Source organism: Camelus bactrianus, chromosome 5 (genome assembly GCF_048773025.1).
Source record: "Camelus bactrianus isolate YW-2024 breed Bactrian camel chromosome 5, ASM4877302v1, whole genome shotgun sequence".
NCBI classification, from domain to species: Eukaryota; Metazoa; Chordata; class Mammalia; order Artiodactyla; family Camelidae; genus Camelus; species Camelus bactrianus.
The window spans coordinates 26,071,857-26,095,054 of record NC_133543.1 but is presented as its reverse complement, the minus strand read 5'-3'; the positions used below and the strand labels follow the sequence as shown (position 1 = coordinate 26,095,054).

The window sequence follows — 23,198 nt, the reverse complement described above, 5'->3', positions numbered from 1 at the left end:
CTCACTAGCTAAAATTGTGATGTGATTTAAGAGTAAAAATATCAAAATATAAATGATTCAGCATCTTTATAGAATGAACTGGTAGAAATTTTGAGATAGGCTAACACAATTAAAATGTAACATCCACCAGAAGAAAAACGGAAATTATATGTTAAAATACTAAAATGGCTTAGGTATGCCTAATTTCTTTTTACTACACTATATTTATTTTCTACAGTTAATGCCAACCAATAATCTCTTTTTATTAAAAATGAGTTGTCCCTGGTGTATATATACTAACTGTTGTCTATCTTCATCTACAGAAGATGCTGAGATTCCTGCATCTTGCCAGACAGATAAAAATTCTGTGGGTCTACAAACTCATTTGGCAATAATTTGTTTATGCAATGATAAAGCAGTGAAGTTATCCATGTTTAAGTATAAAACAATGGAAGATATAAATTTATTTTTACTGGCATTGAGAGAGTAGAGTGTTCCAGAGTTCTGCACAATCCATTAACTGCTATACCTAAACAAAGTCTTTATAATGTTATGTTTCTCATTTCATGAATTTTTATAGCGAATGTGTTTTCAGCCAAGAATAATGTGGTGATTAGAAAGAAGAGAGTTCAATAAGGATACGTGGCAATGCAGTAAGTACGGGGGTTAATGAATTTCTCAGTGACTAGAAAACAATTATTGATCACCAATTTTTGGAAAGCTTTAAATCAAATTTTTACTACAAAAAGTTTCTGGAAAAAAATGCAAGAGAAGCGAGATAAAAGGTTTTGAAACTAACAAGATATTGATTTTTCTAACTTCGTATGCTAATTTGTGGATTTAACAGCCCCTAATTTAATTAGACTAATGCCTTTTGCATGGACATGGCTTGTAGAGAAAGGCTGCCTGTCAAACTGACTGAATTTGTGAACTGAGCTATTTCCAAAGAGGGGAAAATTAACACACTGCTAGTTTGGGAACCTCAGTTAGTATCATAACCTTAACAGCTATGGATTTGCAAGATTCAAGTAGTTTTATATTTGTTTCTTATTTACTTGGCACTTGAATCAGTAGAAGAGATCAGAAACTGGTTTAAAATTTCACATAGGTCCACTACCAATTAGGTTAATACAATTCAGCATTAGAATATGAAAAAAGGGTATTCACATCATTGCTATGATAATGGCACAGGGCTGGAGGCAGGGAGCAGGGAGAAAAAAGGAGAGAGAACCAGAAAGATATAGAAATGAGACTAATTTAATTAAAATCTATCAATAATAAAAAATCCAGGAGTCTCTTCACAAATTAATAATTTTCTGTGACAGCCAATGGGTGGGTAGTAATCACAATAGATCTGAGCTTATCTTTTGTTTTCTGAGTCCAACCTACTTAAGAATATACCTTTAAAAAATGAAATAGTCAAATGCTAAACAGAAAGAAAAAAAACGAAATAGGCAATCTATTAATGAGGCAATTACGGCCAGAATAAAGTCTGATGCTAAGATTCTCCCTGAGTAACAGAAACCAGATTTACAAGTATCACGTTCCCCTTCTTTTAACCATTCTCAATGCTACTAGTGCTTTATCTACATACACCCCAGTCAGCCCTACTGCCTACGGTGCCCTCCAAGCTTCTCTGGGACATTACTACCGCCTGGTGGCCAGAAGGAGGAACTACTGAACCCTCCGGCTTCCTGACCACCTTATTTCTACCCCAATTCTAAAACTTCACATTGTATTTTCACTGTTTCCGTATCTTCCTGCTTGACTCAAGTAACTCCACCTCAGGTAATCAGTTTTCGCACTCGTTCACATATCCAAGTGTCCATTTTTTCAACTTCTATATCCCTTCCAACTTTTAATAAATTTCTTCAGGAAAATAACGTTTTACCCTCTCACCTTACCCTTCTTTCTGTCTCACTCTTTGATCTCCATAATGAGTTAAAAATGGATTAATGAGCTTAGGACTCAGATAAATCATCACTTATAAGTGTACTATTTCTTTAGAGAATTATACCAAAGACACATAAATGAGATATAACTATATTAAGAAAAAAATTATAAATGTAATTGAAATAAATATCAGAACCAGTGCTCTCCACATTAAATATAATTTTTAAAATGTTAGATTCAATAAATCTACATCAAATGTAATTGAAAAAAATCAGAATCATTACTGTCCACATTAAACAATCTGAAGTGTTTAAGATGTCATTTGCAATCCCCACTACTGTCTCCCCATCTAGTAAAACCTTTTAATTAAATATGCCTATATACTTTAAGTGTTTAAAAAAAGCTAGTCCTAGTTTAAATTTTGCTGCTTTTTGTTTGGGGCCACAATACATTCTACTTCTTTATTATTAACATGGAATATTTTACAGACTATAATATGAATGATTTTCACTGGCTAGTGTCAAACTTAACACTCTTTGTGACCCTTCCTCTAGAGGGAATGGCTTTCCACGTTTCATACCACTGAGAATCAGGTGGATGTGGAGAAGAAAATAGTACCTTCCTCCAGCACAGAGCAGAGCTACAATGGCTGTGTTTGCTGAGAATACACTCTGGAAGCGTAAAAGAAAGACCAGGAAAGTGCAATTAATAAATGTTCAGCATTTAGTCTGAACATAACCCTCCACCACCATGATGAGACGCAGTCTTGTAAAGAGTAAAGTGCGATGGTTTGGAACTAAACTTGGGCTCCGATTCCCAGTCTACCACGTAAGCAGCTATTTAACCTTGACCAGATTGCTAGGTTTTCTGAGCAATGATTTTCTCATCTGCAAAATGTTGCTAGTAAGGCTTATACTCCTAGGGCTGTACTAATGTATGCATGTACATGTGCACACAGACTTATACACACACCTGCATGCACACACACACACACACACACACACACACATTTCCCTCCAACCCCTGAGTCATTGCTCTTACCACTGCATCTTTCTGCTTGTTGGCTTCACTCTTACGTTTGCTCTCCCATAAGGCTGTAACAACAGTGGCAGGTAGATCTGGTCTTGTATCTTTTCTTTTAATTGAAGTATATTTGATTTGCAATGTTGTGTTAGTTTCCGGTGTACAGCATAGTGATTCAGTCATATGTATATGCTTTTTCATTATAGGCTATTACAAGATATTGAATTCAATTTCCTGTGCTCTACAGTAGGACCTCGTTGTTGATCTATTTTTATATATAGTGGTGTGTATCTGCTAATCTCAAACTCCTTATTTATCCTTCCCCCATCCTTTCCCCTTTGGTAACCATAAGTTTGTTTCTGGTCTCATACCTTTAAGGCTTCCTGGCCAGAGGAAAAACAGAACTTTTCCTAACTAGAATAATCCAAAACAAAACAAAACAAAAATCTGGGAAAGCACTCTTACTGGCCCACCTTGACTTAAATACTCATCACTAGACAAATTACTCTACCTTGGGTACTGGGTAGGATGCAGTACTATATAGAACCAGCGTGAGGGGGACTTAAAAGGCACGAGGTCTCAGCAGAGAGAGGCTGGGCGGCCCTACTGAGCAGACACAGATGCGGGTCTACACAAAAGCCATGCTAGCTAGCATCTTGGGATTCCTCATTTTCCAGTATTAATAGACTCTTCCATTTTTTAAGTAATTAATCATTATTCCCTCCTCAAATAATTCCAGCAGTCTGGATGACTGCAGTAGGTTTCTAGCTGGGTACCACTTCCGGATTTGTCTTCCCACCACTGTCCTTTCCGATTACTTCCAGGTTCAAGAACCAACAATGGTTGTGCGTGGTCTTTCATAAAAGATCACACCTCTGCCACACAGCCTTAAAGCCCCTTCAGTGTCCGGCTGTCCCTCATCCAGCCACCTTCATCGGCTACGATTTCTTAAGAACCATTCTTCTTAAATACTTAACATTCCCTGTCATGGCACCACCATTCTCCCCCAGGTCTCTGATCATGCTAATCTCATCAGCTAAACTTGCCTACTCTTGCATTTCCAAACCCCACTCACCCATCACAACCTCATGCTCCAATTTTGTCCTGTTTTTACATGCGACTCATACTGATCCTGTTCGCCCTTAAATTCTTACAGCGTCCAAGCGGATTCAATGATATAATCACTTATTACTTCCTGTTTGTTCTGCCAGCTCTCCCTTTCAGTTGCAGGTGCTTTGAGAGGACAGACACATCTCAGAGTTACTTTCCTCTAGGACATTGTCCTTAGACATATTCTGCTCACAGTGCCAAGCACAATGAGCTCCAGCAACAAATACTCGCTTTCCATGCCCTTTGCAAACTGAGAACTTCAATACCCTAAACAGTTATCCCTAGGATAAAAACAAACAGAACTCCTCCGCGATTAAACTCATCTGGCTCATTTATCTGTAGCTGTCATGAAAATGTTACGTTTCTAAGCCAACACTGAAGTCCAGTTCTGCTACCAGATAAAGGTCATCTTCAGACGATCATCTGATATACAGGGAGTCAGAAACTGGAAATCTGCGCATGTTTACAGCCCTTTCATTGCATGCAACTCTCCCGCAGGGGAGACCTGGTGCTCTCGTGTACAAACGGATCAGTAGTCTGCTATGTGGACACCGACAACCATCTCCTAAATACATCTGAACACCGTAACTCCTGAATCCTAAGTATCCAATTCATCCTTACATCAAGCTGATAAGAAAAACACTAACTCTTCATGTCTTAAAAGAACTGATATCAGTGGTTACTATTTTCTGAAGGAGTGATGAAAATTTTCCAGTTGAGTGGCTTCTTAGGCTGCCATTTCTTTTTCCTTTTTAACTTACAAATTCACTGAAAGTAAAATCTACTAAAAATTCGATGCAAACACCTGACATTCTGAAACAAACAGATCAGACCAATGACTATAGAAAAACAAGATGAACGTCCTCTAGTACTACTGATCCACTGGTGTAGAAAGCAACAGAAATGTGAAGTCAGAGCGGGGAGGGATTGAGAACTTGAACAACTGCTGATTTACAGTGATAAGTGTTTCAAACCCAAATTGAATAAACCAAAGCAACCATCTGTTTTCTAAACTGAAATGATTAATTTTTAGTAAATCTTCGGATGGGGCACTATTTTTGGCAGAGGATTAATTTATAAGAAACAGAACAAACTGGCAATCTAGCACATTTCATAAAGGATAACTACATTTCCCAGTTATCCATCTGGGCCCTTTTCATTGCAGCGGTTTAATTAAAACTCAATGGTATTATCAATCTGTTACATTTTTCATGTTGATGGTTATTGCATTTACAGTACAGCAGGAGTACAAATTAAAGTGAGAAGATGATAAATCTCATCTCCCAATTTCATTTCTGTTTCTCTAGTAACTAACATTCTTGTAATATTTTTTAGCTCACTCATGTTTATAGAACAATTTCCATGATTTTTTATGATTAAAATAAAGGGAGAAGAAAAAGAAGTATGACTTTTTTCCATAGCTTTCTTCCTTTTTGTGTGTATTATATTTTACGACTCTTCTATCAACCCACTGGATAGATACATTGAAGTTGGGCTCTTCAAAAGCTGTAATAAACTTGTTTCATGACTTTCTTTTTAAAAATATTTGGGTTTCTTTTCCTGAATGAATCTTTTAACATTAGATTTCCTCAAATTGAAAAAAAAAAAAAGCAGACCAATTATGAATTTGGGGATATAAATTCATATGTACAAATATGTTTATTCTCTACTTAAATCAGTAATAAAAATAAATGATTACCTTTTTTTATATCAAAAATGCCTCAATACCATATGATCCTGGGCATATATCCAGAGGAAGCTCTAATTCAAAAAGACACATGCACTCCAATGTTCATAGCAGCACTATTTATAATAGCCACGACATGGAAACAACCTAAATGTCCACTGACAGATGACAGGTGACTGGATAAAGAAGTTGTTATATACATACAATGGAATACTACTCAGCCATAAAAAAGAATATAATAATGCCATTTGCAGCAATATGGATGGAACTGGAGATTGTCATACTTAGTGAAGGAAGCCAGAAAGAGAAAGAAAAACACCACATGGTATTACTTATATGTAGAATCTTTAAAAATGAGACAAATGAACTTACTTACAAAAGAAAAACAGACTCACAGACATAGAAAACAAACTTATTGTTAATGGTGGGAAAGAGGGTAGGAAGGGATAAATTGGGAGTTTGAGATTTGCAGATACTAAATACTACATATAAAATAGGTAAACAAGGCCCTTCTGTATAGCAGAAGGAACTATATTCAATATGTTGTAGTAACACATAATGAAAAAGAATATGAAAATGAATATATGTATGTATATATATGACTGAAACATTATGCTGTACACCAGAAATTGACACATTATAAACTGACTATACTTCCAATATAAAAAAAGAAAGACAAGCTTTCCATTATACATGAAAAAAAAATGACCTGATTTACCAAAATAAATGAAATAAATAAAGAATGCCTCTTCAAAGTAAAACCATTAAATACATATTCCTTGAGGTATACCAGGGATATATCACATATGTATAGGAATATACCAAGGATATATGTTGTTAATACAACTGTAAATCAGTTTAAGATAATGCCAAACAGGATACAGTGGATTATGCTGAAAAAATGCTGTATGTTTTCAAAATATTTAAAATTATACAACTATATGCAAAGTTGTAAATAATTAGACTGAGACTGACTTTCAGAAGAAAAAACATATATACAAAATGCCTCTCTTCCTCTCCTATCTCCCTCCCTCCTGACCTCTAGAGTTGGAGAGGATGCACACGATAAGAACAGATACAATCCAGTGTGTCTTGACAGACAGTCAAAAGGGCTTTAACTTAGTGACCACCCCTTAAGAAACAATTATTTTGAAACAACTGGTGTCAAAAACGAATCTGGAAAATCTCCAGTCTTGTCAACATTTTTGCATTCCTGAGCGCTGGTTCTCCCCTATCAATGTCTGCCATCAGTCAGTCTTGAATATCTACAGTCTCCTTGTTTGGGCCAAGATGGACTTCATCCATAGAGGCAAAATTTACTTGGTTCAAGTCAGCCTTTCTCAAGAACAAACACCCACTCCTCAGAAATGCTAATGAGATGCCCTGCAGTTTGGCAAACTTAAGCTCTTTGCTACTTACACAGGTGACTTTATCTTTTCAGTACCAAGAACAAAGACTCCATCCCTGAAGCCAGTTATTTAATAGGGATCCCATAACATTATCTAAGTGTCAAAAGATGTATGTTCTAGTAGGGCAGCATTAGAAGAAAACCCCCTTGTTAGTATCCCAGAAGTCAGTTTGTCTAAAACTCCAACCACGTCTTAGGCAACATAACAATGAAGACAACTCCCCTGGGTGCCCAGCTAAGGTCAACCTATTCTAACCAAGTGTGTATGTGCGAGACAGGTGATCAGGACGGAGCTCACAGAGCAGGTGATGTTTTAGCTGTTCTTAAAAGATTAAAAGATTAAAACAAGTTAAATATGTAGTGACGAGAGAGAAAGTCAGAAAAAAAAATTAAAAAACAAAATCAGAAACTGGGAGGGAGGAGAAGGGTGGGAGAGAATAGGGGCAGAAAAGACAGTCTCCAGAAAATGGTGCTGGGAAAACTAGATATCCACACGGAAAAAAAATGAAGGTGGACCCTTACCTTATACCATGTACAAAAATTAAGTCAAAATGGATTAAAGACCTAAATGCAAGCAGTGAAACTAAAACTCGTAGAAGAAAACACAGGCGGAAAGCCTTAGGATATTAGATTTATTGGATATGACATCAGAAGGACAGGCAACAAAAGCAAAAATAGACAAATGGGACTATGTCAAACTTAAAAATGCCTGCGCATCAAAGGAAACAATAGAGTGAAAAGGTAACCAACATATACAGTAGCAGAATATTTACAAATCACGTGTCTGATAAAAAGTTAATATCCAGAATATAGAAACTTCTTCAACAACAACAAATGACTTGATTTTAAAATGGGCAAAGGATTTGAATAGACATTCTCCCAAAAAAATGGTATATGAATGGCCAATAAGCATATGAAAAGATGTTCAACATTTGCATAAAAGAAATTCAAATCAAAACACCCATTAGGATGTCCACTATCAGAAGAACCAAAAATAATACCTGTTGGTGAGGATGTAGAGAAATTGGAACCCCTGTGCACTGTTGATGGGAATGTAAAATGGAGCAACTATTGTAGAAAAGAGTATGGGGCTTCCTCAAAAAATTAAAAACAGAATTACCATATGATCCAGCAATCCCCCTCCTGGGTATATGTATCCAAAATAATTCAAAGCAGAACCTTGAAGAGATACCTACATATTTGTGTTCACTGCAGCACTACTCACAACAGTCAAGAGTTGAAAACCACCCAAATGTCCATCAACAGATGAATGGGTAAAAAACATGTACTATATACTCACGATGGAATAGTATGCTGTCTTATATAGGAAGGCAATCCTGACATAGACTACAACATGGATGAAACTTACATACATTTTACTAAGCAAAATAAGCCAGTTACAAAGGGATGAATACTGCATGATTCTACTGGTATGAAATATCTAAAGCAGTGAAAACCACAGAAACAGTGTAAAAAGGTGGCTCGCTGCCAAGACCTGAGGAGTGTAGTTTGGGGGATTAATGTTTAGGAAGTATGGAGTTTCAGTGTTGCAAATGAAAACAAAAATTCTAGAGATCTGTTGCACAACAATGTGAATATGGCCAGCCCCACCTAATGGCACATTTAAAACTGGTTAGGATAAAATACCGTAAGATATGGCTCGTATGTGGAATCTTAAAAAAAAAAAAAAAAAAAAGAAGAAGACAAATGAACTTAAACATAAAACAGAAACAGACTCACAGACATAGAATACAAACTTGTGGTTGCCAAGGGGAAGTGGAGTGGGAACCGACACACTAGGAGTTAGAAATTTGTAGATACTGACAGGTATATATAGAATAGATAAACAAGTTTGTACCATATAGCACAGGGAAATATACATCTTGTGGTAGCTCACAGTTAAAAAGAATGTGACAATGAATATTTGTATGCTCATGTATGACTGAAAAATTGTGCTCTGCACTGGAAATTGACACAACATTGTAAACTGACTATAACTCAATAAAATTAAATTAAAAAATAAAAACTTCAAAAACTGGTTAGGATGGTAAATTTTATGGTATGTGTTTTTTACCACAATAAAAGAGCTGGAAAAAAATTTAAAAAACTAAACCAAACAACTGCAGGGCCACATGCACATAAACTACACAAACGTACAGAGGAAGAGCAAGTGTTACAGGGCATGGATGTTCTCTGATGTGCAAATAAGGGAGTTAGAAGTTTTGCTTCGTGGTTTTCATGGAAAGGTGGGCTATAGCTAGCTTGATGAAAAAAGAGCCCAGACACAGAAAAGAGTTGAAGTTTTATTTTAGAAAAAGATATAATTCTATCAAGGTTATCTACTTTAAAAGTTAAATGTGGCAAACAAGAGCTCATCAATCAAGTAGAGCATACAGAATCGTGTATCTCATCTGTGTATTTCCAGCTTGCTGGAGAAACTGAAAACGGAAACATAGAGATAAGGAAGCTTAAGAGGTTTTTAGATATAATTTCTGGTTGATAGGCTGAAAAGATTATCAACTGGAAATTACATCATGGCCAAATAGGTGGATACTTCCCTCCAAAATAATGTAGCTTTGTTAGCCACACTTCCTTTCTCCTTTCCACCACCTCCAGGAAGCTGGAATTGGCAAGATTCCTAGTCTAGAGAAACTGAGTAAGGGAAGGAGGGAGTAAGAAAGGCATGGTCCCCGTAGACCCAGGTGGGGAAAGTAGGGCAGAAATTGATATGAAATGATATGACATGCTATAACACTGTGTGGCATCATCCCCTCTGGGCAGCGAGTGGCCCCAGTAGTCATCCACTGAGTTCACACAGTGGACCAGGCAGCCAAGTGGGAATTAAGGTAAGGGTGACGCTGGACACAGTCACCTTGGACTTGGTTGCTCACATCCACCAGAAGTGGGGGGCAGGTAACCGAGAACCAAGAGGCCAAACAGTGAAGGAGAAATTAAAGAATATTGCAGAGAACGTTGGGCCTTTTTATTCCTTTGTTATGAAAGCATAACTGGGATTAGATAACAAAAACTAAAAAGCAACAAATACTAAAAAGCACAAAAGCAAACCCAGGCTGCAATTTCTCCACCCTATACTTACAGCTTGGGAAATTTCTAAGTAAAACAGCCATTTCCATGCAAAGCGATATCCAACCAGAAAGACAAGGGACATCTGAGTTCTCACAATCTAGGAACAGGATACAATTTGGCCCAATTGCTCTACTGACTAAAACTGCAGTGCTCTGTTTTGTAAATAATGGTTTGCAAAAACGGAGGCTGTATGAATTCCATCATCTAATGATTCTCCATTAACATACTAATTAATTCTATAATTAAGGAAATGTTAGGAATCTTAAAAACCTAGAAAATCAAGGAAATGCTGAATTGAAATTGCCAACAAGCCCTTAAGACAGTAATATTAATAGTAGCATCTGGAACAAATTCCAAACATTTCACCTTCTTCATTATCACACTCTGCTTTCTACCTTCTTTAGTGTCGCACGTGTAACCTGGCCTGTGGCCTGGCCTTATAAGAGAACTAAAATCCAGTATATGCTATATATAAAAGTAGCCTTGCACATAAGCAGAGTAAGATGCCTGCTGCTATGGTGTTCTTTGCGGATCTCCAGGATGAAAAGTCTCCTAAACGTCAACATGCCTACCTGCCCCAATCACAGATTTAGTCCTCTGGGTTCAGATGCTGCACTTTTAGAGTAAACCTACTGAGAAGTAAGCATTCTTATGAGAAGCAGCTGATATAATAAACAATCAATGACATAATTCAATCATAATTCGATCAGAATGAAGCAAGCCAGGCTCCTAAAAAAGCAGACAGATGGCTGCAAGGTTAAAAGAAGTGTGGACAAGAAAGGGAGGGGGAACCCTGCAAGGGAAATTGCCTCCTTGGGTCCTGCTGGAGGCTAGTCCTAATTACCAGAAAGCAATCAAGAGCACATTTTGGCCGAAGGAAAAATGTACTCTGCAGTATTACTGTTTTAAGCAGCTCTTTCTTTTGTGGTCCTTTTACGTGAGTGCCATCTTTACTCAAGGGTTTCAAGAGAGTAAACAGGACTAAAGCTATTGAATTGCCAATTATTTACTACTGCTGTCCTAAACTGCATGCATTTTTAAGGAATTCATCATTTGGGAAATTGTGCTGCTTTGGGGCTTGGTAAACACTACTTTAAAGGGCTAGAACTAAAGCCAGTTTTTAAAGGAGTTCTAAATTGAGTGCTTAACGAGGAAGACCTGAGGTATAAATGCCTCTGCGATTAGAATGCCAAGTCCGCCCAGCACTACCGCTCATGGGACTCATGCCCTGGGTATCTCAGTGTTCAAAGTTGTCTACTTTACTGTCCCAGGCCCAAAGGCCGGTATCGTATACTTACTAAGAAAAGGAAGAGATCAATTTGGAGAAATGAACATCCCTTTAAACTCCATTCGTGGAGTCTACATAATTTTGTTATGCGGGGCAGCCAATTTCAAATTGGACTTCTGGAAAGTCACTACAGAAGCCAAGTTCCCAGTCTGGTCCCAGCAGCCTGAATTCAGAGAGGACAACAGCAAGGCTCTGGACATCCGCTGGTATCCCTCCCTCCAAGGGGGGTGAGTTATAAAGGCTTTAGCAGTGGGTCTACAACAACGAGGCCTGTAACTCCAGGGGAGGCCATCACTTGCCACCGTCTATCCCAATGCCCTCATTACACGTATTCCAGAAAATGTAAGGACGGGCTCAGGGGACAGGCCTTATCCAGACAGGACAAGAACAGACAGAACGTAGCAACTATATTTAGCAAGTGATTCAAAAAGAGGAAACGGGAGGTGGATTTAGTTCCCCTTTACTTTTCTATTTCCAACTTGCTGAAACCAGAGTCAGGAAACGAACACGAAAGAGACGTGGTCTTTGATTCTTTTCTAAAATAGGATCACGTAGGTGGGAACTGATGTAACAGAGAGGTTATACCAGAAGTTAGGTGACTTTGGTTCTGGTTCTAAAGGCGTGACCTTCAACAAGTGGATTTTGTTTACAGACCCAGAGTTCCTCACATACAAACTACAGAGACTGTCAGAATAACTTCTGTCATATACTTCACTTTCCAAACAGTCCATGACTAAATGTATTTATTATCAACCACAAATGGAAAAAAAAAACTGAACTTTCAGAGAGTCCTTGAAAATGAAAGGAGTTTACAGATTCAAATTTCTTCAGACTACAGCTAGTAACTGTTTTGGAACTGCAATCAGTGCTCCAGAAATGTCTTCCATCCAACCCTAAACCATTGTATTTCAGTTAAAGGATGTTAAGTCTTTTGGATATTGGGCTTGAGACTTTATGCCAAAGTGAAAAATCGCTCAAGGCACATTTGAATTTTTATGACTCTAATAATGTCAGTTCACAAGATGGACTATTTCCTTTGGAAAACAGAGTCCTCCAGGGTGACAGAACAGACGGAGGGCCAACTATCACTTACGACTCAGGTTACACAGACGCTGCACCTTAAATAATTTACACGATGCAGTCAGACTCGGGCCTCATCTGTGAGAACAGACTGAACTGAAACCAAATATGCCCCAGTCTGTATACTAATCACTGTTCAATAGCAGAGATGCAGTGGCGAGTCCATCAGGGTAGCCAGAGTCTGGAGGCTCATGGTACTTAAGTACTGAGCAGATGCTCAATTGTGGCTAAAATGCCTCATTCGACGCCACCCCCAGCTGAGAGCTCAATAAATGTAAGCTGACTCCCTGACTCAGTGAGACAAGACCTGGCTTCGGCAGTCCGTTGACAAAACCAGCCATCAGCCTCTGCCATTCCCACATGAATGAACCCAATGAGGTATGCTACTCCAAAAAGCTGAAAAGTATCTACAAACACTGCGGCAGCGTGAATACACTTCCGCTGACTAAGAGGAACCAGGGGAATAGAAACAGTGAGGGATGGCAATACTGCCCTTCCAAACTGAGGCATTCGTATACGTTTAAACGGTGTGCTCCAAAGTTTGGGACTGGGTACTTCCACCAATTGGAAAAGCCATCACATAGTCGAAAATGTTCCTTATGAAAGCAACTGATGGTTTATCCAAAGTGCCTCCCCTATGAGACTGATACAACCAGTATCTGTTTGAATGCTGTTTTTCTAGGTATTTCTGCAAACTTTCTTTTCAGAGCCTCATAATAATGCTGACTGCAACACATCCTGGGTAACTAACCATTTTATCGTTAAGAGCCCTGAGGTCTATTCAAAGAAGTGCAATGCCACGACTGAAGAATGAAGCTCCGGGTTCACGACCACCAGCATCAGGATCCAGGTCCTTTCCCACTAGAAAGCACCAAGAGCTATCCGTCTTCTGCATCCCTACATGTGAGTGTGCAGCCTGGCCAGATGCCACCTCCACATGGCTGAACTAGCTGGATCAAAAAGGAGGCAAGGGAAGGTGAGGGACTTCAGAAAAACCTCATCAGTTGGAAGCTGCCCTCCAGGCCCAGCAAGTAGCAGTGGGGACAAAGCATATTTTCTAGATCGCATGCTTAGACTACAATAAAAGGCACTATCAGACGGTGGAAAGTGGGCAGAAGTCCCAGAGAGCCAAGTTCAAAACTGAGCTCTGTTGCTCATGAGCTGTGTGACGTGGAGCAAATTTCTGAACGTCTTCATGCCTGGCTCTTCTCACGTGTAATATAGGATAACCATGCCTTCTTGACACTGTTGTTGGGGGGAAATTAGGAGATGCATGTTAACTAATCTACCTGGCATGGTAGACCCTCCAAAGTAGCACCTTTCTTACCACACTTGCTGCAAGCAGCCACCAAGTGCTTTCAAGGCCACTGAGTACAATGTGAACCAACAGACCTAATATTCCCCATTGCCCAGCACGGGTAGAGGCGAGTCGTGCTCCTCCCATCCAATTCCCTACAGGCCACAGACAATCAAAACAATCTTACACCTAACAAGCACGCTGAAACTTGCTCTCCAGCGCTTTTCTTTCAGTAGTTAGAAGTAGATTAAAAAAAAATAAAAATAAAAAGCCTGTGGTCTCTGGTCTCCTTCTTCCTTTTAGCAAAGTTTAGACCCACAAGAAAGCAATTAAACAATTATTAGGCAAAGTTAGAGTGGTTCTTTATCTCCTTTTATACCACTAGGGAGTGAGATGGTTGGTTATGTCTGCAATCATTATAAAGTGTGCTTCGAGTACACACACTTGACCCAAACCTACAAACCTACAAACCTGGAAATGAAGGGTCATGTTGAGCAGAGATTTTTTGGGGGCAATATTTAACCTTTTATACCACTAGGGAGTGAGATGGTTGGTTATGTCTGCAATCATTATAAAATGTGCTTCGAGTACACACACTTGACCCAAACCTACAAACCTGGAAATGAAGGGTCATGCTGAGCAGAGATATTTTTGGGCAATATTTAACTGTAGATATTGTTATAACTATTTAAAAATATTAAGCACTTATTATCTAAGGCATTAGTTTAGGAGCCAGGCTCTGGGATCAGCAGGTTTGAATTTGGGCTCTGACACTGACGTGAGGTATGACCTGGGGCTGAGTATTTAACCTTTCTGTACTTCAATCTCCAGATCTACAAAATCAAAATATTAACCAACCAACCTCTTAGCAATCTGTGTGAGGCAAGAGAATATAAAAATCTATACAAAGCAACTGAAACAGTGCCTGGCTGTTAAGAAAAAGGAGTAAATGTTGGCAATTATGCTTATGAATCTCACAGGTCTTGAGAGAAATGTGATAAAGACTGGTTGGGATGGTTAAACACTTGAGAGTTTGAAATAGCATTTTATAATAAAGACACTGACAAAACCCTCCCCTACTAATGGTGAAATGACACACTATCACCACATTTATATTCAAAACAGGACACACAGCAATTTATAATAAAGTCGTCTCTCTGTCTCTGGACTGGGTGCTCTGATTATTTCCACACTGTGAAAAATTTACCATTGCATTTTGCTTAAAGAAAAAGATTTTTTAAAGTCTCAGCTCAGTTCTGAGCACAATTTGAACGTTTATGAACGTTTCCTCAGTACTGAAATATCTTGAAAAAGATGGACACCTCACTCTATTGTACGGATGTAGGTTCCCTCCACCTATCTGAAATCTCACACTATAGATAAAACCATCTTCTGTTTGGGGCATTTTATTGCACAAACAGTCCAACTCCTATACAGATAACCTGGAAGCCGTATTTGTGTTCCTTCTAGCTCAAAAGCAATTATTTTTATCTTGAATTGTTCTAGTACACAATGGCATCTTAAAAATTTCATTGGATTTACCTTATCTATCTCTTTATCTTTTTTCAATAATGTTACTAATAACTAGAAAGTGCCTATCACACGGTGGACACTGGTCACAACAATTTGCATAACTCATTGTCATCCTCATAATAATAATGCCATATAGTCATAATAACAGTTTCAGGGGCATAACTATTTTTATGACCGTTTCAAAGGTGATAAAACTGAGACAGAAACAGTGTTAAGTGGCTGAAGGTCATAGAGCCGAACGGAAATCAGAGCTAGAAGCTCACACACACATTATGCTGAACTCGAATTCCTCCCTTCCCTTCTGCTTTCCACTATCCGTCAGTCCTTTTAGCTATCTGCCCATCTCCTCATCTAGCTGTCAAGTAAGCAGTAGAGGGAAAGGAAGAAGGAATTAAAGCATTTGCTTACACAGAAATCTGGAACTTTACTAATTCAAATGTACCAGCAGGATTTGGTAACTGTCAAGTGCTCACTTGTAGGAGGCTCAGCGTGGCACGCATTACTAAAGAAACAATGCTTCAAATGAGTGCCAATTTTTCAAAGCATGAAGACTGGCTCTTTTCAAGAAACCCAGCAGATTTGAAGGGACATGTACAATCTTCCTATACAGCGGACATGTTACTAAGATAGGAACATTATATCTAAAAGGAAAGATGTGATCAACAATTGTTCCTTTTCTGTCAGTAAGAAGAAAGCCAGATAGGAGTATGTCTAAACTATCCTTCCTTCCTTAAGGAAACCGCTATTGATTTTTCATCCTACTGAATCATTGCCTCAAAGCAATTTCTTTTAGCTGCAAGTTCTCACATTTAATTTGGATGTATACTTAAGAGGGAGTTTATCAATAAAATCTCCAGAGGAATGCCAAAAGGTTTTTATTAGAAAGAAACCGTGAAAGCAATTTTATCAATTTTGTTCAACACAAAGATGATCAAAGAATTATTAATGAATGGTGTTTAAAGAACAATTTCAGTGTGAATCTGGGTCATATCAAGATAACTGTCATCCAAATGTTCTCAGTGAGCATAAACATTCGATATTTTCATGAGCAAAACATAAATTTGATACTATTAGAGGAAAGGGCAAACACATTCATTGACCAAAAGCTGGCCTTACAGTTGACTTTGCTGACCAAAATTCCTCTCTCCCCACGTTCTTTTAGCATCATCACTGACTTACTAGGTACCATTACTGAACAAAGCATGATCTGTGTATTATCTTATTTGATCTTATGATTCAGGGACCATAAGCCCCAATTTTATCCACAAATGTGAAGCATAGACAATTTAAGAAATTTGCCCCAAATGATACAATTACCAAATGGTGGTGCCAGCACTCAAACTCATGTCTGTGTTTCTAGAACCCATGTTCATAACCCCACGAACAGTTCATATATGCAGAGCACTCTGATTCTCCACCATGCATAAAAAAGCCTCTGAATAAATAAATATTTTCATTACATTCATTAATGCTTCAGGATCGTGAACTTTATTTAGACTAATAGAGTTAAATATGTACCATGTGAACCACAAAACCCACGGGCATGTTAGAAAACAAGACATATTAAAAATAAGAAAAAGCTCTTGAGGTTCAACTTACTTTAGATTCTTAAATATATACTAGTACCATAAAATCCCACACAGAGATGACTACGTCCCTCTGAGAACACAGCCCCTGCTCCCCAGAAGTGCGCCATATTCTAGAATGAAACCACCGCTGACAGGACTGGTTGCAGAAACATCTGCGTGGTGGCTTTTCTTGGCCCTTCCTCTCTGATCTCTCTCTTCACCCTCTCCTGGCTCCTCGCCTGTCCTGCACGTCTTGCTTTAACTGCGTGCAGCCTATACTCAGTTCTGTCTCCAACCCAGCAGAATTTCTCCACAGGCTGATCATACACCACTTCACTCCTCTTTCCCTGAGAAACTGTTCCAGGAGTCCTGAAACAAAAGCCCTGCTCTTGAAAGGAGCTCAAACCAAGAAAGATATCTCCCTATAGACCCCAGAGGGGCCCCATATAAACATAAATTTAAGAACATAACTGTCAACAACCTCTTCCTAGGTGATTCTCCTCTCAGGGTTCTCAGCAAGTCATCCCATTATGACAGTCATTTGTGTTCACCCTCAAGGAAATCATGCAGAAAAATGAACAGTAACAATAGCCGAAACCAGAACAAACAGTCAATAACAACAGAAAAGGACTTAAGTTACTTGCAACATGACAAATACTAAAGCATCACGTACAGTCTGATTTATTCATTTTGAACACTATTGGAGCTTGTTCCCAACCCCTCAATTAACAGTGCTATCCACGTTTCCTCTCTACTTCCAACATGACTTTTGAGTATATGTTAGACACAACCTGATTAGTGTTCAGGGTTTTATAGGTAAATAGAAGCTCAAACTGGATTTTCCAAAGTCACGTGTGTATTTTGTCATGCACTCATTCTTTTAGTCACTACACATTTTATTATGCTCAAAACTGAGCAAGACTATGAATATAGGTAAGAAATAGTCTTTCTCTCACAAGGTTTCTCCTCTGGGAGAGGAAACACTGGGGCACCAGACACCAACCGTGATGGAGAAAACAAGGAACATTCTCTTGCTGTTCTTCCCTGGTCCTTCTCTCTGCCTCTTTTCTCATCCTCTACCCTCACTTCTCCAACCTTGCCCACTTCTTACTGTTTTTCAAGCATCTAAACCGCCTTTTTCCTTCCTGTCCTCTCTGGTGCTGTAAGCCACCAGGACTATGCCGGTGCATTTTCTAGGACAGTCTCACTTTTAATTAATCTGCCCTGTTGTCTCCATACGTTTACTGATTGACATATATTTCTGTATTCATAAAATATAACCCTGAATGCCCATGCCTCAAATGCCCTACTTCTCCACATAGAAAACTCTAATTCACTCAGTCTTTGCAGCTAGTTGTTCATGGAACCAATGCAATTAACTAAGGTCTAAGGCCATTTGTCCAAAACTATGTTCTCTATCTGTCCATTCAGTACGTATGTATTATGGGCACATGTGTGCAGAGTACATCTTCAGTGGATGATGTATAAATGTCAGGCTCCCGGGGAGGTTGCCTCCTCCAAATGAGCCTCAGAGGGTCATGATGGACTCCCACTTGGAGTCTCAGTGCTCCATTTTTTTAAAGCAATTTTTTAGGAGCTCAAGTCTGTTATTAAGAATATTCTAGTTTAAATCCTAACTCTGCCACTCACCTTCCTGTGTGACTCAGTTTCCCCAGATGTGATATGGGGACAATAATCTCATAGGATATTTGTGAAGATCCAATGAAATAAAGCACATAAAAGCAATGAGGGATCTAAAAACTGATCAATCAACACAGGTTATTATCACTGTTATTTCTAGCACTTTTGTGAGACTTTTTTGTAAGATTTTTCTTACATGCTACTAACTGTGTGCATGACACCTGTAACTTACATGGCTCCAGAAATTTTTAAATGAGCCTAGGAAGCAAATTTTGGCAGCTCTACTCAATATTTCTCTGAAAAAAATAAAATAAAATAAAATGAAACTATTAAAAAACATTGAAGTGTTTTACATCAAAACTGTCTTATCAATTCCCTAAAAAGATTAAATGAAAAATGAATCACTCAATTTTGAGAACTTTAAGATACTAAATTTTCAGGCAAATATATAAACTTCAGATAGATGTTTTTTCATCAGCTATAGCCACCTATGTCACATTTCCTCTATTAGTGTCATCCATGTCACCTAAAATACTGCACCAAAGGAGATGTCCTGCTGCTTAATGTTGGTGACATTTATTTTTCAGCTCGAGAAAGAAAAACAAAAACCTCTAAACTGAAATCTTTGTAGGCCCATGAAATACAGCAGTTGTCTTTTCAAGAGAAGGAGGAAAAAGACAATGTTTCATTATTTGAGACCATAATTATTACTTCAGCTTCCCTTAAACAAAATAAAAATTTCCAGATTTTAAGTAGATTTTTACTACTGTAATAAATTGATAGAACAGTTCATGAAACTGAATTGTCAGTCACTTCGAGGTGTAAAAATTATTCACATAATAACAGCTTTTATTATGTAGACATTAAGAATTAATATTATTCCATGGTTCTTATTTATCATTTCATCATTCTTTTGTTTTGAATTTTCTCTCTTGGTCATCAAACTTTTCTTTGATCCAATGTAGTTGAATACACAAGTGGATTAAAATGTACCCATCTGTACAAATTGGAAAATAAAAAATGTGAATTTTTGTTTTAAAATTTAAAAACAATTAATATTCCTTACCTCTGTAACTGATTCAGTGAATAAAATCTGAAGACTACTTAATTCTATAGCATGCTTTCTTTTTTGTCCATTTTTAATGAAATACACAATAAAATCTTTTCCACATTTCTTATCTAGAAAACTCCTGTGTTTGTTTAGTTCTACATATAAGTGAGATCATACAGCACTTGTCTTTCTCTGTCTGACTTACTTGACTTCATGTAATTCCCTCAAGGTCCATCCATGATGTCGCAAATGGCAGGATTTTCTTTTTTATGGCTGAATAGCATTCCTGTGTGTGTGTGTGTGTGTGTGTGTGTGTGTGTGTGTATAAAACACATTTTCTTTATCCATCCGTCAGTAGACACATGGGTTGTTCCTATGTCTTGACTATTGGAAATAATACTGCAGTGAACATGGGGATTCAGATATCTCTCAGGACAGTGATCCCATCTCCTCTGGGTATATACCCAGAAGTAGGGTTGCTAGATCAAATGGTAGTTCTATTGTTAAAATTCTGAGGAACCTCCATACTGTTTTCCAGAATGGCTCTATAATGACCCCCAAATTCTCAGGTTCACTTTATCTGACCTCACTCTCAACCTCCAAAAAAATCCTCCTTTTCTACTAGGGAATACCCTGCAAGTACAAGAAAATCAACGTGTGCACGTTCCCCACCCACATGTCTTCCTCTACCTTCCCCCCGTCTCCCTCTCCTCTTCCCCTCACCCACTTCTCTCCCTCTACACACACACACACACACACACACACACCACTCACATGTATACATTATATATATATAAACACACAATACACATACACGTTCTTTCTCTTTCTATCCAATATTCAGAACACACTTTGGGAAACAAGGTATTTTCAGGTTAGTAGGCTCTCATAGGGCTTCTGCCTGCAGCTGAATAGTAAGAGTTCACCCCCAAACTCAGGTTCCCCTGAAAATTCACTCCAAACAAGCAAAATAGGATAAGCAAGGGAATAAAGAGTATTTTTAAAGACCCCTATTAAAAAATTGAGAGATCGAGATTTGTAGATACTAACTAGTATATATAAAATAGATAAACAACAAGTTCATACTGTATGGCACAGGGAACTATATTCAATATCCTGTAGCAACTTATGGTGAAAAAGAACATGAAAATGAATATATGTATGTTCCTATATGACAGAAGCACTATGCTGTACACCAGAATTGTAAACTGACTATACTTTAATATATATAAAAATTAAAACAAAAAGAAATGGAGAGGAAATGAGACAAGGGGTCACAAAAAGCAGAGCAGAGGTGAAGTGGGGGAAGACCAGGTTAAACATGCTGGAATGTTAAGACTGGGTTCTCCCACTAGTGATTAAGAACCTCAGTGGACACTTGCAGGTCTGCTCATGCAAGAAAATGCCACCACTTGACCCTACTGGTGTCTGGGAGTACCTCCCACTGGTGTTCAACATTCAGAACAGCCTGCATGCCTCCCTCCCTCCCCAGTGTAAAGAGGGCTGTAACACTGGCTCCAAATGTCCTCTTCTATCTGACTCTCACTGGTTTTCTGTTTTTGCACAAGATTACATGGTCCCTCAATTTTAGATAATCCGTAAGAATAATTTGTGTTAATGTATAATGATGAATTTGTCTCAAACTGGTTATCATTGGTTTATCTGCCTACAACAAAAAGTGACAGATTATTCCTGATTTCCAGTATTTCATTAGATACCAGGGCATTTCATGGAAGGAAGCTTGGTGAGGAGAACAGGCACAATCATGATTAGGGAGGATGGCTGTTAGCCTAGATGTTCATTTACGGCCAATGAAGTGGCCTCTCTAATCCGTAAACAAAATAATTCATGCCAAGCACTTAGCACAGTGCCTGGGATATAGACTATTGTGGCTCTTTTCCACTGTTCAAAGCAACTCTCCCCTGTCATCTGTATTCCCATAATGCTCTGATGTATCTCGGTTAGATCTTCTTTCTGTGATCGTCTGCTTATGTTGCTACGTCACCAGCTAGGTGGCCAACTCCCTGAGAGTGAAGAAAAGGAAACCATCACTGCATCCTCAGGGCCTCCGGTGGAGGAAGGACCATGGACACTGCCTCATGGACGTCTGACAGCCAGCTGAAGGAACGAGGGCAGAGCTCAGTTTTATAACAGTTCACTACCAGCTAAGTAGGATGATGAGAAGAAAACTCAACCACTTCTCTGGGAAGCTGGACTTCCATCCTGCCTCCACCAATGATTTCCTGCACTGTCTTAAGTAACCCACATGGAATCGGACAGTGAGACTTAGCTACAAGGTTCTGAGGGTTGCAATGAGGATCACATTAGGTAAATGTGAAGATGAAGGCCAAGGCGACCTTCACAGAGTCACCTCCCCTCCCACAGATTCAGTTTTTTTCGCTGAACAAGGGAGATGGTACCAGCTCCAGCCCTGCACGAGTCAGAGAAATCCCTAGACCAACTATGCTACGGAAGTTCTCAGATGAAAGAAAACAAAAAATCACATCAAATGAAACATACATTTGCTGGAAGCAAGAATTTTTTTTTTTCTGTTCACTCAGCTTTCACTAAGTTCTTTGTCCAAATTATTTCATCTGTTCAAAAATTACCTCCCCATGAGATCTGAGGGCCAATCATTGAAGGCCCCTGAAGGTCACCAGACCCCTCATTGCTTCTCCCCAACTGGGATGCACCACCGTTGTCTCGGCACCAGCTGAGGTGTACTGGCTACAACAGGAAGCCCCAGCCAGTGCCAACCTGATTCTCCCATGCCAACAGTTCAACACTAGCTCCATTCTATCTCCTAAATTGTACCAAGTAGTACATTATCTAATTTCATACTTAAAGAGAAAAAAAAAAAGCCTTCTGGTGTAGATATAAATACCCCTATTTCACAGAATATGGATGGTAGGGACCATCATCAATGTTACATACGTGTTAATCAAGGGAATGAGGGAAGAAATGCAGCGCTAAGTCGAGGCTCAGAGAAGATACCCACATAGCCCAAACTCACACTAATAAGAACAAAACTGACGCAAACCACTTTCATCCAAGCACAAAAGGCCTCTGTGCTGGCCTGAATTATAACGGTCAATCTTGGCATTGATTTTAAAATGAGGCTTCCTCCACGGAAGTATTCTGAAGCAGCCGCTTCTCTTCAACTGGTTCCCGAGCTGCCAGCCCTGGCCCCGTTTCCCAGAGGCTCCTCCTTCGTCTGATTATGCGAGACGCATCCTGAGCTTCTGGGGCAGCCACTCTGCACAGCTCTGCTCTATTATGTCATCTGTCTTTTCTCCTGACAACTCTCACCTGAGTTCATTGATTTTTAGCTTCCACTTCAATGACCTCCTATTATTTAAACTACAGAAAGTGGAAGGGGTACCATTAAAGTCCACCATGTGCTCCCTCACAGCCAGGCTCTGGTCCCTTCCATCCTCAGCCCACGTGGAGGGGGGAAGTGAACTGTACCAGAAACGAGGGGAGGAGGACCCACTGAAAGCACCCATGGCTCAGTTCTGTCCCTGCTGTTCAAAGCTGTCTTCCCGGCCCTCGG

The 23,198-nt window shown here is 38.9% G+C and overlaps 1 protein-coding gene across 1 annotated transcript in view; it reads right to left on the bottom strand.

The window, feature by feature from the left end:
• The window catches only part of THSD7B (thrombospondin type 1 domain containing 7B), a 763,775-nt gene that overhangs the window by 614,297 nt on the left and 126,280 nt on the right, over positions 1-23,198 (bottom strand). The gene's annotated exons all lie outside the window — the stretch shown is intronic.